Below are 14,054 nucleotides of genomic sequence, written 5' to 3' on the forward strand. Positions count from 1 at the left end.
TGATGCATAAAAAAAAAAATCCCCTCCTGACCATCAGTAGTTCTCAAAGTGTAATCTGAAGAACTCCTATATCAGAATCACGTGGAGACCAGCAAGCCTCTGGCTACCTCGTCATCACCCTCTGTTGTGCTGCTGCTACTTCACTTTCCCACGTCCCTCAAATCTTCAAAAGTACCAAACCTACCCCTTCGAACTCAGGGGAAAAAAAGAATCATCCCCCTCCACCACACACACACAAAACCCCTCTAATTCCCATACTGTAAGTGGATCTTCACTTACGTCTACTTTTTCTTTTTTCCCATCTGTCAATGTTGACTATATGTACCTTCTTCTGAAGCTAAAAGTCTCCTAAATACTTCACTCAATTATCCTGTCTTTTGTATTTTCAGCCTCTCCCTATCTACAGCCTTCTTTCTATCAACATTTAAACACACATAGGAACATCTCTCATCTTCAAAATACAGTTAGTTCTCCCTTAATGTCCTGAATCAAACACCTCATGATACTGTACTTGTTCACCTCCTCTTCTCAGCTAAACTTCAGGAAGATGTCTACACTTTCTTCCTACTCACTACCCAGTTCTATGTGATTTTCATCCCACTCTTTCACTGAAACTGCTCTCCCTAACATGACCAGAGAATATTTTGTTAAATTCAGGAGACACTTGGTTCATCTATCATGACCTCTCAGCTCCATTTGACACTACTGTCCATTCTCTTCTTTTGGCTTTCTTTCTTCTCTTGTCTTTCATACCTAAGTCTTTTCTATCTCTGCCACACCTTAAATTTTTTTTTTTAATTTTTAAATAAAAAATTTATTTTTCCCAGTCCTTCTCAGGTTTCTCTTTCTCTGCCCTTCCCCTAAATAACGATGTTCCTTATGTTACTAATCAAGAGCTTCCTGCCTCACACGGAAGCCAGCACAGAAGCCAGTATTATAGCACTGGTTTTTGAGAAAAGAAAGCATTATTGTGAGGTCTACTTGATTTCGGACATGCACAGCAGTAAGCGGCAGTTTGCAACAGGCAGCAGCGAGCGGTAGCTGGAAGCAGGGTCTAAGTTTCCCAGACTGGGAGTCCTAACCACTGGACCACAGGGGCCAGCAGTTAGGGCTAAGTTCCATAGTCTTGCCTGCCTAATCAAGAATGAATTCAGGTGAGGAAGCAGAAGGTAAATGGTAAAGTAAAAAGTTCATTGAAAAGAAAAGTACATATGGAAAGGCACACAGGTGAGACCAGAGAGAAAGTTGCGCCTCTGGAAATTTAAATCCTTTATAAAGGGGCAGATTTCTGGGTCTTCATCTTCCCTTAGGCTAATCACCTTGCTTTATCTCCCTGCTGGTTAATTTATCTCAGGACCTTCCCCTGAGGTGCACATGCACACCCTAGCCAAGATGGATCTCAAAGTGAAGTCTTCTGAAGGAACAAGACTCATATGGCCTGGAATTATCCTCTGACTTTTGGCTCCAAGGAGCCTTTCTGCACATGTGTAGTGTCTACCTTATCAGACAGGGTTTTTTCCTTTCTTTGTCCTTGCCATGATTATTCCCTTGAGGTAAGAGACAAAAACTGGCTATTTACCCAGTTTTTGTTGGCTGCAAATTCCTCAACTGGAGCCCACCTATCTCATCTCAAGAAATGTAAGCAGAAGGGTGACTGATTATAAATTTCCAACCTGGAGCCCACCTATCTCCTACCTCATACTCACAAAGACACAGGAGGCAAAGCTCTCAAACCTCTCTCCTCAACCCAGAGTTTGGGGAGAAATTCAAGAGGTTAGAAGAAGGAAGTGGCAACACACTCCAGTATTCTTGCCTGGAGAATCCTGTGAACAGAGGAGCCTGGTGGGTTGCTGTCCGTGGGGTTGCACAGAGTCGTACACGACTGAAGTGACTTAGCATGCATGCATACATTGGAGAAGGCAATGGCACCCCACTCCAGTACTCCTGCCTGGAAAATCCCCTGGATGGAGGAGCCTGGTGGGCTGCAGTCCATGGGGTCACTAAGAGTCAGACATGACTGGGCGACTTCACTTTCACTTTTCACTTTCATGCATTGGAGAAGGAAATGGCAACCGACTCCAGTGTTCTTGCCTGGAGAATCCCAGGGACGGGGGAGCCTGGTGGGCTGCCATCTATGGGGTCGCACAGAGTTGGACACGATTGAAGCGACTTAGCAGCAGTAGCAGTAGCAGCAACAGCAGCAGCAGGGGAATTTCAAAACTGGAAGCTGATTGGTTAGTCTTGAATAGTCCATATGAGCTACTGGAAGCCAGATTTCCCTTATTGAAGGACTTGTCACTTTGTAAACGGCTCTGGTGGCAACATTTCTATTCTCTGAGTTCTATAGACTGAAGATTTTTGGTTCTAGGGTCATCCTGGAGACATGGGTTCCTGTCTGGCAAACGCACAGTGCTATCTCTGTAAAATAACTCCAGCTTTGATTAATCAACAACCTGTTTAAAGGAAGTAAAACCAGTTTAAGCTGGCGCTGTTTCAGTTTGATTAGTCAGCAACCTATTTAAGGAGGCAAAAGCAGTTGAAGCTGGTTTTATGTGCTATTTCAAAAAATCTTCCCTTTTTCTTCGTACATTCTTCAGTCTTGAGGGAAATAGGGCAATGACCATTCTAGGTGTTCCTTCTGATTGGAGTTGTGAATTTTTATAAGAGGAAGGAAATTGTTTTGCATTTAATCATAAATATTTGCAAATTCCACCTTGAACTCTTAAGTTGAGCAATCTCATGCAAATGGGGAAGGCCTTTTTAAATATACACGATGAACAATAAGTACAAAATCTGATGAATGATTGGATTAACCCTAAGATACAAAAAACTATGACTCCTAACTTTAAGAGTCCTTAAAAAAAAAACAACACACCTATTCCTTTGGGAATCCATGAAAACATGTTATAGTGTCTAATTGTTTTACAATATGAGCTACTCATGCTGCATGATCATTTTCAAAACTGTAATAATACCCAGTTTTAAGGAAGATTCTTTCATATAACATTTCATAAGGGCTCATTTGGAGCTTGTGGCTAAGGGTTATTCTTATCCCAAGCTAAGTTGGTTTCTTGACATATTTTGGTGATTGTCTTTCTAAAAGTATGATTCATCTTTTTAGTTTTTCCTGTAGACTGAGGTCTCCATGAAGCATATAACTTTCACTGTATTACGAGGGTCTAAGATACTCCTTCAGTTATCTTGGCTATGAAATCTCCATGTCACTTTGATAGAAAGAGGCAACTAAAAAAGAGGGAAACTTTCCTTTAGTAGGTCTTTGTTACCTCGGAAACTTTCTCTGTTCAGCATAGAAATGCTTCGACCCATCCTGTGAAGATGTCCACAAATACAAGCAAATATCTGTTATTTCCCCTGTTCTTGGCCTAACAGTAAAGTCTGTTTACCAATCACTTCCTGGTTTTGTCCCTCAGGTTTGCACCCTTTTACTATTCAGCATGGTCCAGTTTTAGGAGTGTTTCTGGTGCAGATGAGGCAATTTTGTACTACTTTTTGGATGATCCTTTGAATTTGCTAACCAACAATAAACTTCTGTAGCCAATGATAGGTTGTATCCTTCCCATAATTGGCTCTTTGATGTAAATGAGTTATAGTTCTTTCCAGTAAACGTGCAGATGTAAGCAGTAGTCCCTATTCAAGTCCAACCTTATTTGGTTGTTTGGTACTGATTATCATCTAAGTCTTGAGTGTTAGCCACTCAGTCGTGTCTGATGCTCAGCCACCCTATGGACTGTAGCCTGCCAGCTCCTCTGGCCTTGGAATTCTCCAGTCAAGAATACTGGAGTAGGCTGCCATTCCCTTCTTCAGTGGACCTTCTAGACCCAAGGATCAAACCCAGGTCTTCTGCATTGCAGGTAGGTTCCTTACTGTCTGAGCCACCAGGGAAGCCTGAAGTCTTAAGAGTCATCAAAATCCCCATAAGTATCTTTTTTTTAGACCCATTTTTGAATACTGAGGCTTAAAAATTGATGAATCCACACTTGGAATTAGTGCAAGGGCCTTAGGATCCGGGGTTTTGGCTCTGGCTGCCTGTTTATAGCCCGATCCATCAAATTATTTCCTTCAGCTACATAACTATCATTCTTTTGGTGGCCAGGGCATTGTACTATGGCTATTTCTTTAAGCATTATAACAGAGTCTAATAAGGCCAGTATCTCCTCTCTGTGTTTAATTTCTTTCCTCTCTGATATCAGTAGACCTCTCTTTCCTTCTGGACCCCTGGGTATGCACAACAGAGAAGGCATATTTAGAATCAACATAAACAGTTAACTTTTTCTTAGCTCTAAGGTATAGGGCTCTCATGAGGGCTATGAATGCTGCCTTTTGGGCAGATGTACCTGGAAGAGGGCTTCTGCTTCTCGGACTTCCTCATGAATTACAATTGCACAAGTAGCCTTTTGAAGTCCCTGGTCCGTGAAACTGCTCCATCTATAAACATTTCCACATCTGGCTTTTCCAAAGGCTGATCAGTCAGGTCAGGTCTGCTAGAATAGACTTCTTCAGTTATTTCTATGGTATGCAATGCCTTAGGGCATTCCACAGCCCAGCTTAATGGTTCACTGTCATTTCTTCTAAGAGCCTCATATAAGGATTTAGCCATGAGTCCAGAGTTAGGAATCCAAATATGGCAAAACCCAGCCATTCCTAAGAATCCTTCCAGTTGCCTTCTGGTGGTGGCTACAACCATCATACCTAATGCTAATGCTTCCCTTAGATTTGTCTTTGTCCTTTTGGTAAATCAAATCCTAGACATTTTACAGTTGGTTGAGAAATTTGCACTTTTCCCTTGGACTTTATAACTCTGGTCTGCCAAAAAGTGAGGATTGTATTTTGGTCTGAAGCATCCTTAGTTTTACAAGTAATTAGTATAAGGGAATCTTTTAATTGGAGGTCCTTTGGCTAGATCAGATCAGATCAGTCACTCAGTCGTGTCCGAATCTTCGAGACCCCATGCATCGCAGCACGCCAGGCCTCCCTGTCCATCACAAATTCCCGGAGTTCACTCAGACTCACGTCCATCGAGTCAGTGATGCCATCCAGCCATCTCATCCTCTGTCGTCCCCTTCTCCTCTTGCCCCCAATCCCTCCCAGCATCAGAGTCTTTTCCAATGAGTCAACTCTTCTCATGAGGTGGCCAAAGTACTGGAGTTTCAGCTTTAGCATCATTTCTTCCAAAGAAATCCCAGGGCTGATCTCCTTCAGAATGGACTGGTTGGATCTCCTTGCAGTCCAAGGGACTCTCAAGAGTCTTCTCCAACATCACAGTTCAAAAGCATCAATTCTTCGGTGCTCAGCCTTCTTCACAGTCCAACTCTCACATCCATACATGACCACTGGAAAAACCATAGCTTTGACTAGACGGACCTTTGTTGGCAAAGTAACATCTCTGCTTTTGAATATGCTATCTAGGTTGGTCATAACTTTCCTTCCAAGGAGCAAGCATCTTTTAATTTCACAGCTGCAGTCACCATCTGCAGTGATTTTGGAGCCCAGAAAAATAAAGTCTGACACTGTTTCCACTGTTTCCCCATCTATTTCCCATGAAGTGGTGGGACCGGATGCCATGATCTTCGTTTTATGAATGTTGAGCTTTAAGCCAATTTTTTCACTCTCCACTTTCACTTTCATCAAGAGGCTTTTTAGTTCCTCTTCACTTTCTGCCATAAGGGTGGTGTCATCTGCATATCTGAGGTTATTGATATTTCCCCCAGCAATCTTGATTCCAGCCTGTGTTTCTTCCAGTCCAGCATTGCATAGAAGTTAAATAAGCAGGGTGACAATATACAGCCTTGACAAACTCCTTTTCCTATTTGGAACCAGTCTGTTGTTCCATGTCCAGTTCTAACTGTTGCTTCCTGACCTGCATACAAATTTCTCAAGAGGCAGATCAGGTGTTCTGGTATTCCCATCTCTTTCAGAATTTTCCACAGTTTATTGTGATCCACACAGTCAAAGGCTTTGGCATAGTCAATAAAGCAGAAATAGATGTTTTTCTGCAACTCTCTTGCTTTTTCCATGATCCAGCGGATGTTGGCAATTTGATCTCTGGTTCCTCTGCCTTTTCTAAAACCAGCTTGAACATCAGGAAGTTCACGGTTCACGTATTGCTGAAGCCTGGCTTGGAGAATTTTGAGCATTACTTTAGTAGCGTGTGAGATGAGTGCAATTGTGTGGTAGTTTGAGCATTCTTTGGCATTGCCTTTCTTTGGGACTGGAATGAAAACTGACCTTTTCCAGTCCTGTGGCCACTGCTGAGTTTTCCACATTTGCTGGCATATTGAGTGCAGCACTTTCACAACATCATCTTTCAGGATTTGGAATAGCTCAACTGGAATTCCATCACCTCCACTAGCTTTGTTCGTAGTGATGCTTTCTAAGGCCCACTTGACTTCACATTCCAGGATGTCTGGCTCTAGGTCAGTGATCACACCATCGTGATTATCTTGGTCGTGAAGATTTTTTTTGTACAGTTCTGTGTATTCTTGCCACCTCTTCTTAATATCTTCTGCTTCTGTTAGGTTTGGCTAAGGCTACCCTGAAGTCGATGGGAGCATTTTTAAATCCTTGTGTGAGTATATTAGTCACTGGATCATCCCATTCAAAGTCAAATGGTTCCTGGGACTCAGGATTTAGTGATTAAATGCATTAAAAGGCAACTTTTAAATCCAGAATTGTAAACAAGTAAGTCTCAGATAAAGTTGCATAACGATTTGGCACCACTGAATGTATGTCCTCCACAATTTGGTTAATGGCTCTCAAACCCTGCACAAAATGATGCTCTTTTGTCCCAGGTTTTTGTATGGGCAGGACTGGAGTGTCACATGGGGATTGACAAGGTCAGATTAATTGGAATTTAAGAGAGATGATTATCAGAGGCTTTACACCTTCCTTGGCATGCCTCTTTAAAGGGTATTGCTTTAAATTTGCAGCCTTGGCACCTGGACAGAGTTGGCTCCCCTCTTTGCTCTCCCTGTGCACCCATCAGCACAAATATCTGTTCTTACACTTTGTAGAATTTCTTCAGGGACTTCTAGTTGAGGCTTGTCTCCCAATTGTAATAGTGCAGCTTGGAGGGTGCAAGCTTGCTTTTTTTTGGTGATAAAGTCATTTAATTTTGTTAGTAGATCTCACCTAAAAGGAGTAGAACATTCAGGCAAATGCAGAAAGCTGTGCTTTAAATATTTTTTCCCCCCAATTGTATCAGTCAGAGGTAGAAAAGCAGGAGGACACATATGCAAATCCCCTGAGCTGACCTTGGGCATCTAGACCTGTGGGACACTGTCTCCGTGGATATTACCCTGCCTGAAGAAAGGTATCCCTGGGCTGAATTGAGTACCTTCTTGGGTATGAGGGAGCTTCTCTGGTGGCTCAGACAGTAAAGAATATGCCTGCAATGCGGGAGACCCGAATTTGATCCCTGGGTCAGGAAGATCTCCTGGAGAAGGGAATGGTAACCCATTCTAGGATTCTTGACTGGAGAATCTCATGGACAGAGGAGCCTGGCGGGCTACAGTCCATGGGGTCACAAAGAGTCAGACATGACAGCAACTAACGCTTTCCATTCCTTTTTGGGTATGGGGAGGGGAGACTGTTGATTGACTGGTGAGGAAGGTTACAGAGCTAGCGCTGGACCTGGGGCTCTAGGAGGATTGTTGGTAGAAGCCTCAGCACCACTCACAGAGATTTCCCCCTTCATAAGGTGGGGGAACAGTGGGAGGCACCAAAGGGGAGCCAGATGTAGTAAGTCAGGATCATCACTGGGCTCTGACTCAGGGAAGACAGACTGTTTGTGGGGGTCTTCCTCTGAACCATAACTTTACACATCTTCTTCAAATTCTTATTCTGATATAAAGACTCAGTTTGGACATGTTGCTGAAAAATGTACAAAATAACTTAGAAAAACCAGTTGAGGTCAAATGTTGTGAGGCCACTACTCATACCTGCCAACTCTTGATCTGAGGAAAGTTGATAACTGTCATGCAAGGCAGAGCTGATGGTAGGACAGCCAAGAGTTCTCCAGTTGGGAATTCCTTCTCTGAAGAAAAACAAGTCCTAGTCAAGTCTGAGGTTTGCAATTGGCTGACTGGATTTCCTTCATTACATTGCTCAAAATAGTGTATACATGTACATACACACTTAAAAGCAGTTCAGTGCTAACTCCTTGAGAGAGGAGTTGTACAAAAGAGGGTTAAAACTCTCAGTGAAGAAAGGCTAAAATGTGTCCTATTGTATAAAAGCTCTTCCCTTGCAAGAAATGGGAATAAAGCTGATTTTGTTCCATTTATCCTCTCTTTTTTTTTGCAAAACAAGTCTAATTGTAAGATAGTCTTACGATTCCTAAGTAACATTCTGATCTTGTGTTTCTTCCTCAGGATAACCAGAGCAAAATGACAAGAAGCAGATTCAATAAAGCTTTGCTGTGGCCATCCAGTGGTTAACCTTATTGTTATTCAATTTCTCAGTTGTGTACAACTCTTTGCAACCCCATGGACTGAAGCACTCCAGGCTTCCCTGTCCTTCACCATCTCCCAGAGCTTGCTCAAACTCATGTCCATTGAGTCGGTGATGCCATCCAGCCATCTCATCCTCTGTCGTTCCCTTCTCCTCCTGCCTTCAATCTTTCCCAGCATCAGAGTCTTTTCAAAGGAGTCAGCTCTTCACATCAGGTGGCCAAAGTACTGGAGTTTCAGCTTCAGCATCAGTCCTTCCAATGAATATTCATCCAACGATCTCATCCTCTGTTGTCCCCTTCTCCTCCTACCTTCAATCATTCCCAGCATCAGGAAATTTTCTAATGAGTCTAACTCATTACAGTCAGTCTAACGAGTCTAACTCTAATGAGTTAACCCTATTAGCCAATTCCTAACAGATAAAACAATCATAGACAAACATATACAAGCAGAGAAATCCAAAGACCTCAGCCTCTAACCCAAGGCTTTAGACTTTAATCCTCTTGAGCACTTTACTGGCTGTAACCTTTTATATTGGCTCTCTTAGGGAAGGACTCTAACCCACAAACTGGACTTGCCTCTAGAAATACTGCCACTAGAGCCCTTTAGTAAGTGAGAAGTCCTTCAATAAGGAAATTCTGGCTTCTAGCAGCACGAGTAGCTTATGGGAACTAATTCAAGACTAGCCAATCAGCTTTCACATTTGAAATTTCCCCAACCCCTTAAACTTTTCCCTTATACTGGGTCAAGGAGACAGGTTTGAGAGCCTTGCCTCCTCATCAGTCAACCCCAAGATAAAGTTCTTTCTTTTCTCAAAAGCCAGTGCCTTTTTATAGCTGAGTAATATTTCAAAGGGGTAAGATGGGGAGAGGGAAATAGCAGCCCACTCCAGTATTCTTGCCTGGAGAATCACATGGACAGAGGAGACTGGTGGGCTGCAGTCCATGGGGTCACAAAGAGTCAGACATGACTGAAGTGACTTAACAACAGCAAGATGGGGAGGGAGGTTTAAGAGGGAGAAGATGTGGTTATCGGAGAAGGCAAAGGCAACCCACTCCAGTACTCCTGCCGGGAAGGTCCCATGGATGGAGGAGCCTGGTAGGCTACAGTCCATGGGATCGCTAGGAGTCAGACACGACTGAGCAACTTCACTTTCACCTTTCACTTTCATGCATTGGAGAAGGAAATGGCAACCCACTCCAGTGTTCTTGCCTGGAGAATCCCAGGGATGGGGGAGCCTGGTGGGCTGCAGTCCATGGGGTCGCTCAGAGTCGGACACGACTGAGTGACTTCACTTTCACTTTTCACTTTCATGCATTGGAGAAGGAAATGGCAACCCACTCTAGTGTTCTTGCCTGGAGAATCCCAGGAACGTGAGAGCTGGGTAGGCTGCCGTCTATGGGGTCGCACAGAGTCGGACACGACTGAAGCGACTTAGCAGTAGCAGATGTGTTTATGCCTGTGGCTGATTCATGCCGATGTATGACAGAAACCATCTCAAAATTGTAATTACCCTCCAATTAAAAAAAGAGAAGCCACTGCTATAGTATTGGCTTCTATGTGCATTGTACAGTGAGCCCTTGCTTGGTAACACTCAGAGTCCTGTTTTAGCCTTCTGTTTTTCTCCTTCTACTCTATTTGCTCACCTGGGAATCTTATCTGCTCCTTTTGTTTCAATTAATAATTACGTGCAGAGGAGTTCCACCTACATTTTCCTAGTCCAAATTTATCCTGAGGGATATAATCTAGAGGGCATTTCTATTTAAATGCCTCACAGGTAACCTCATAATGTACATGTTCAAAATTAACTTGCTAATCTCTGCTCAATCTCCTTCCAAAAGTCATTCTCTGAAAGTTGTCCAACCCAGGAACTAAGAAGTCATCCTTGTCTCCTTCCTCCCCTCTCACTCTCTATTGTTAACTCTCTGTCTTAAAGATTTCACACCTGGAGTCCTGCAACACCCTCACTGACCTTTTTCCAGTTTTGCCCCCTTCCAATCCAAAGACAGCTGAGCACTGTAAGAATTTATGCTTTTGAACTGTGGTGTTGGAGAAGACTCTTGAGAGTCCCTTGGACTACAAGGAGATCCAACCAGTCTATCCTAAAGGAAAGCAGTCCTGAATATTCACTGGAAGGACTGATGCTGAAGCTGAAATTCCAATACTTTAGCCACCTGATGCAAAGAATTGACTCACTAGAAAAGACCCTGACGCTGGGAAAGATTGAAGGCGGGAGAAGGGGCCGACAGAGGATGAGAAGGTTGGATGGCATCACTGACTTGATGGACGTGAGTTTGAGTAAGCCCCGGGAGTTGGTGATGGACAGGGAAGCCTGGTGTGCTGCAGTCCATGGGGTCACAAAGAGTCGGACCTGACTGAGCCACTGAACTGAACTAATCTGGGGTGATTTTTCTGGAGGAAAAGATCACAGTTATACTAGCTATTAGATTCTAAATATTTACTGTGGTCAAGTTTAAAATTAAGCCCCAAACTTCCTGTCAGCCAAGGCGAAAACGAAGGAAAAGTAATCTTTATATGTTTTGCTGTTTGTTCTAATGCTACGACTAAAACAAGGTTCTCAAGAGGAGATTCATATAGGGAGCAATAAGTGATGTAATGAACAATGTCTTCAACACTATTCCTATGATATAACCTATAATTTCATCCCACAAGTATTTGTGGGGTACTTATGAGTCAAGCATTATGCTCACTATTGGAGATAAAGCAGTGAATGTGGTTGTTTCTTACCTAATCTCATAATTCAACCTGAGTTTGGACATAATACTAAAGCCAACCCTCTGAGGACAATTTGGGTGGAGGAGGGCTTATTTCCCAAGCCAAAGTTGTATGATGGTAAAGCCAAGGTCACAATATCAGTTGTTTAGTACCAACCCTTGCTGCTCTGCAGTCCCAGAGCATGATTTCAGGATTTCTAGTCTTTCTTTTATCTTTTTAAAAAAACTTTTAATTTTGTATTGGGGTATAGCCAATTAACAATGTTATGATAGTTTCAGGTGGACAGAAAAGGGACTCAGCCATACATATACATTATATCCATTCTCTCCCAAACTCCTCTCCTATCCAGTTTAGCCTTTCTTTTAAAATGCAATTTATTAACATGACCAGGGCCACTGCACACAACACACCAAATATTTGTAGGATTCCCCAAGTGTTGTCTCACATGTGCTGACAAACAGGGCTTTTATTAATAAACGACCTCAAGGAATCTATCTTTTCCCAACCTTACTCTCTCTGGCTTCTGGCAAAGATCTGCTGCTAAGACTGCTCCCCACGTCAACCACACACTTGCGTCCTGACAGCACGCGCTCCACCGGGTCAAAGGTGCTGCTCACGATGTCTGACAAGACTGTGCTGAGGCTGTCAGGGAACAGCATGTGGACTAGGCTGACCTGTCCATTATGCAGAAGGGAATGGAACCCGGATGCCAACATTACATTGCCCTGGAGCTGCTCTGACATCCTAGAACGGCCAGGACTCCTGTAGCTGCTCATATGCCAGGGCCCTTCTGTACTCAAGTCATACCACATTTTCGCTCAACTGCTGAGAACATTTTTCCCCACTGAGGTTACATTTCATCACTCAGTTTCCGAAGCAGTATTGTCTAGTGCTGCTGATACCTTACTTAGCCTAGAAAAACAGCTTTCAGTTTTTAATAATATCAGAACACACAATAAGACTCTAAGAAGTGAGTCCATGGGCTAGGCCAGGGAGAAAACTGTGACAACATGCAGTGTTCCAAAATGACCCCTCCCAAGGGTAGGACATTCAGAATTTTCTAGCCTGATGTAGAAGTTTAGACTCAGGTCAGGAGCCATACTCCATAAGTATGTTGCCTTTACATCTGACCAAGTTTGACACAATGATAGAATTCAGAATGGTAAAAGAACTGGTTGGATGTTGTTAAAAAGAAAACTACAAGCCCCAAATGGCATTGTTTGTGTTGCCAAAATCTTGGCTCTCTGTGTACCAATACCAGACAAATACAGAGACAGTTAAGGAGGAGAAGGAAAGTGAGGCTTTATTATTTTGCTGGGCAAAGGGGGAACACAATAGGCTAGTACCTCAAGAACTGTGCCACCCTCCCTGGTGAGTAGGGAGAGATTATATAGTCAGGCAGGATATGTGATAAGGCAGTAACAGTCTTCATTCTTTCTTCTTTAAAGTTTCAAAAGTGTGGGATTGCTGACAAGATTAGGGTGTGTGCAAGGTCTCAGGTGGCTCATCTCCTAATCCTGTCCTTAGGACAGTAAGGAGATCAAACCAGCCAATCCTAAAGGAAATCAACCCTGAGTATTCACTGGAAGGACTGATGCTGAAATTCCTATACTTTGGCCACCTGATGTGAAGACTCATTGGAAAAGACCCTGATGCTGGGAAAGATTGAGGGCAGGAGGAAAAGGGGGCAACAGTGGGTGAGATGATTGGATGGCATCACTGATTCAATAGACACGAATTTGAGGAACCTCTGGAAGATGGTGAAGGACAGGGAAACCTGGCAGTGCTGTAGTTCACAGGGTTGCAAAGAGTCAGACATGACTTAGCGACTGAACAACAACAACTGGTCCCTTTAATCTTGCTCAGGTGGTTTCATTACTCTTTCTCCTTTGATTAGTAACTGTTCTGCCCTTTGGAACTCAGAGAAGGTCATGGAGGCTGGAGTCTTGCCTACAAGGAATGACGGACAAAAAGGCCTCCAGGCCCAGGATCCAACAAGGCCTTGCTCAGCATCACTTGTACTAAAGTCCATGGTACCAAACCTAGATTTAGTATCTCTGTCAAATTGCAGTTTTAACCTCCCCTAGAAATGTAATGTTAATGGACCAGTCTGGAATTTTCTGGTTAAGCACCAGTAAATTAAGCTGTCACAGGGTCCCTCTCCATCAACTCCCCCATCCCCAGCTGCAGAAGAGGGGAGTTAGTATCTCTGTCAAATTGCAGTTTTAACCTCCCCTAGAAATGTAATGTTAATGGACCAGTCTGGAATTTTCTGGTTAAGCACCAGTAAATTAAGCTGTCACAGGGTCCCTCTCCATCAACTCCCCCATCCCCAGCTGCAATCTGCATGATAAAACCCTTGCCAGTTCCCTTCTCCTCCCTCTTCCCACTAGGGGAATCCTTTTTTTCTTTTATTACTACCATCTTTTCTTTTGTTAATACTTTCTTGCTCCACCCTATGAAAAACCTTCCATTTTGTACAACCCTATCCAGCATCCTTCTAGTTGCTAGATGGGGTGCTGCCCAATTCATGCATAGTTGAATAAAGACAATTAAATCTTCAAATTTACTCAGTTGAATTTTTTTTTTTAATGTTAATATACTCAGACTCTCTTCACAACTTGACCTTTGCCTTGAGGACACAGATGTGTCCTGTTGCAAAGACCTGGAACAGCAGTTTGGAGCCGCGGTATATTCATGAGAAACCAAACCAGCAGCTGGTTTAGGCTAGCAAGGTGCTTACTCACTGGGACATCTACAGACAAGGCCTGGATTTTTCCACAAGAAATATTCTGGATACAAGTAACGCATCAATGGGCTTGAACTTCTATACGTTTGCAATGATCTAAA

At 43.1% G+C, this 14,054-nt stretch overlaps 1 long non-coding RNA gene across 1 annotated transcript in view; it reads right to left on the minus strand.

Annotated features, from left to right (window-relative positions):
* LOC139182142 (uncharacterized) overlaps positions 1 to 14,054 on the minus strand; it is a 53,485-nt gene that overhangs the window by 38,928 nt on the left and 503 nt on the right. The window lies entirely within an intron of this gene.

This window comes from Bos indicus, chromosome 3 (assembly GCF_029378745.1).
Source record: "Bos indicus isolate NIAB-ARS_2022 breed Sahiwal x Tharparkar chromosome 3, NIAB-ARS_B.indTharparkar_mat_pri_1.0, whole genome shotgun sequence".
Classification (NCBI taxonomy): Eukaryota; Metazoa; Chordata; class Mammalia; order Artiodactyla; family Bovidae; genus Bos; species Bos indicus.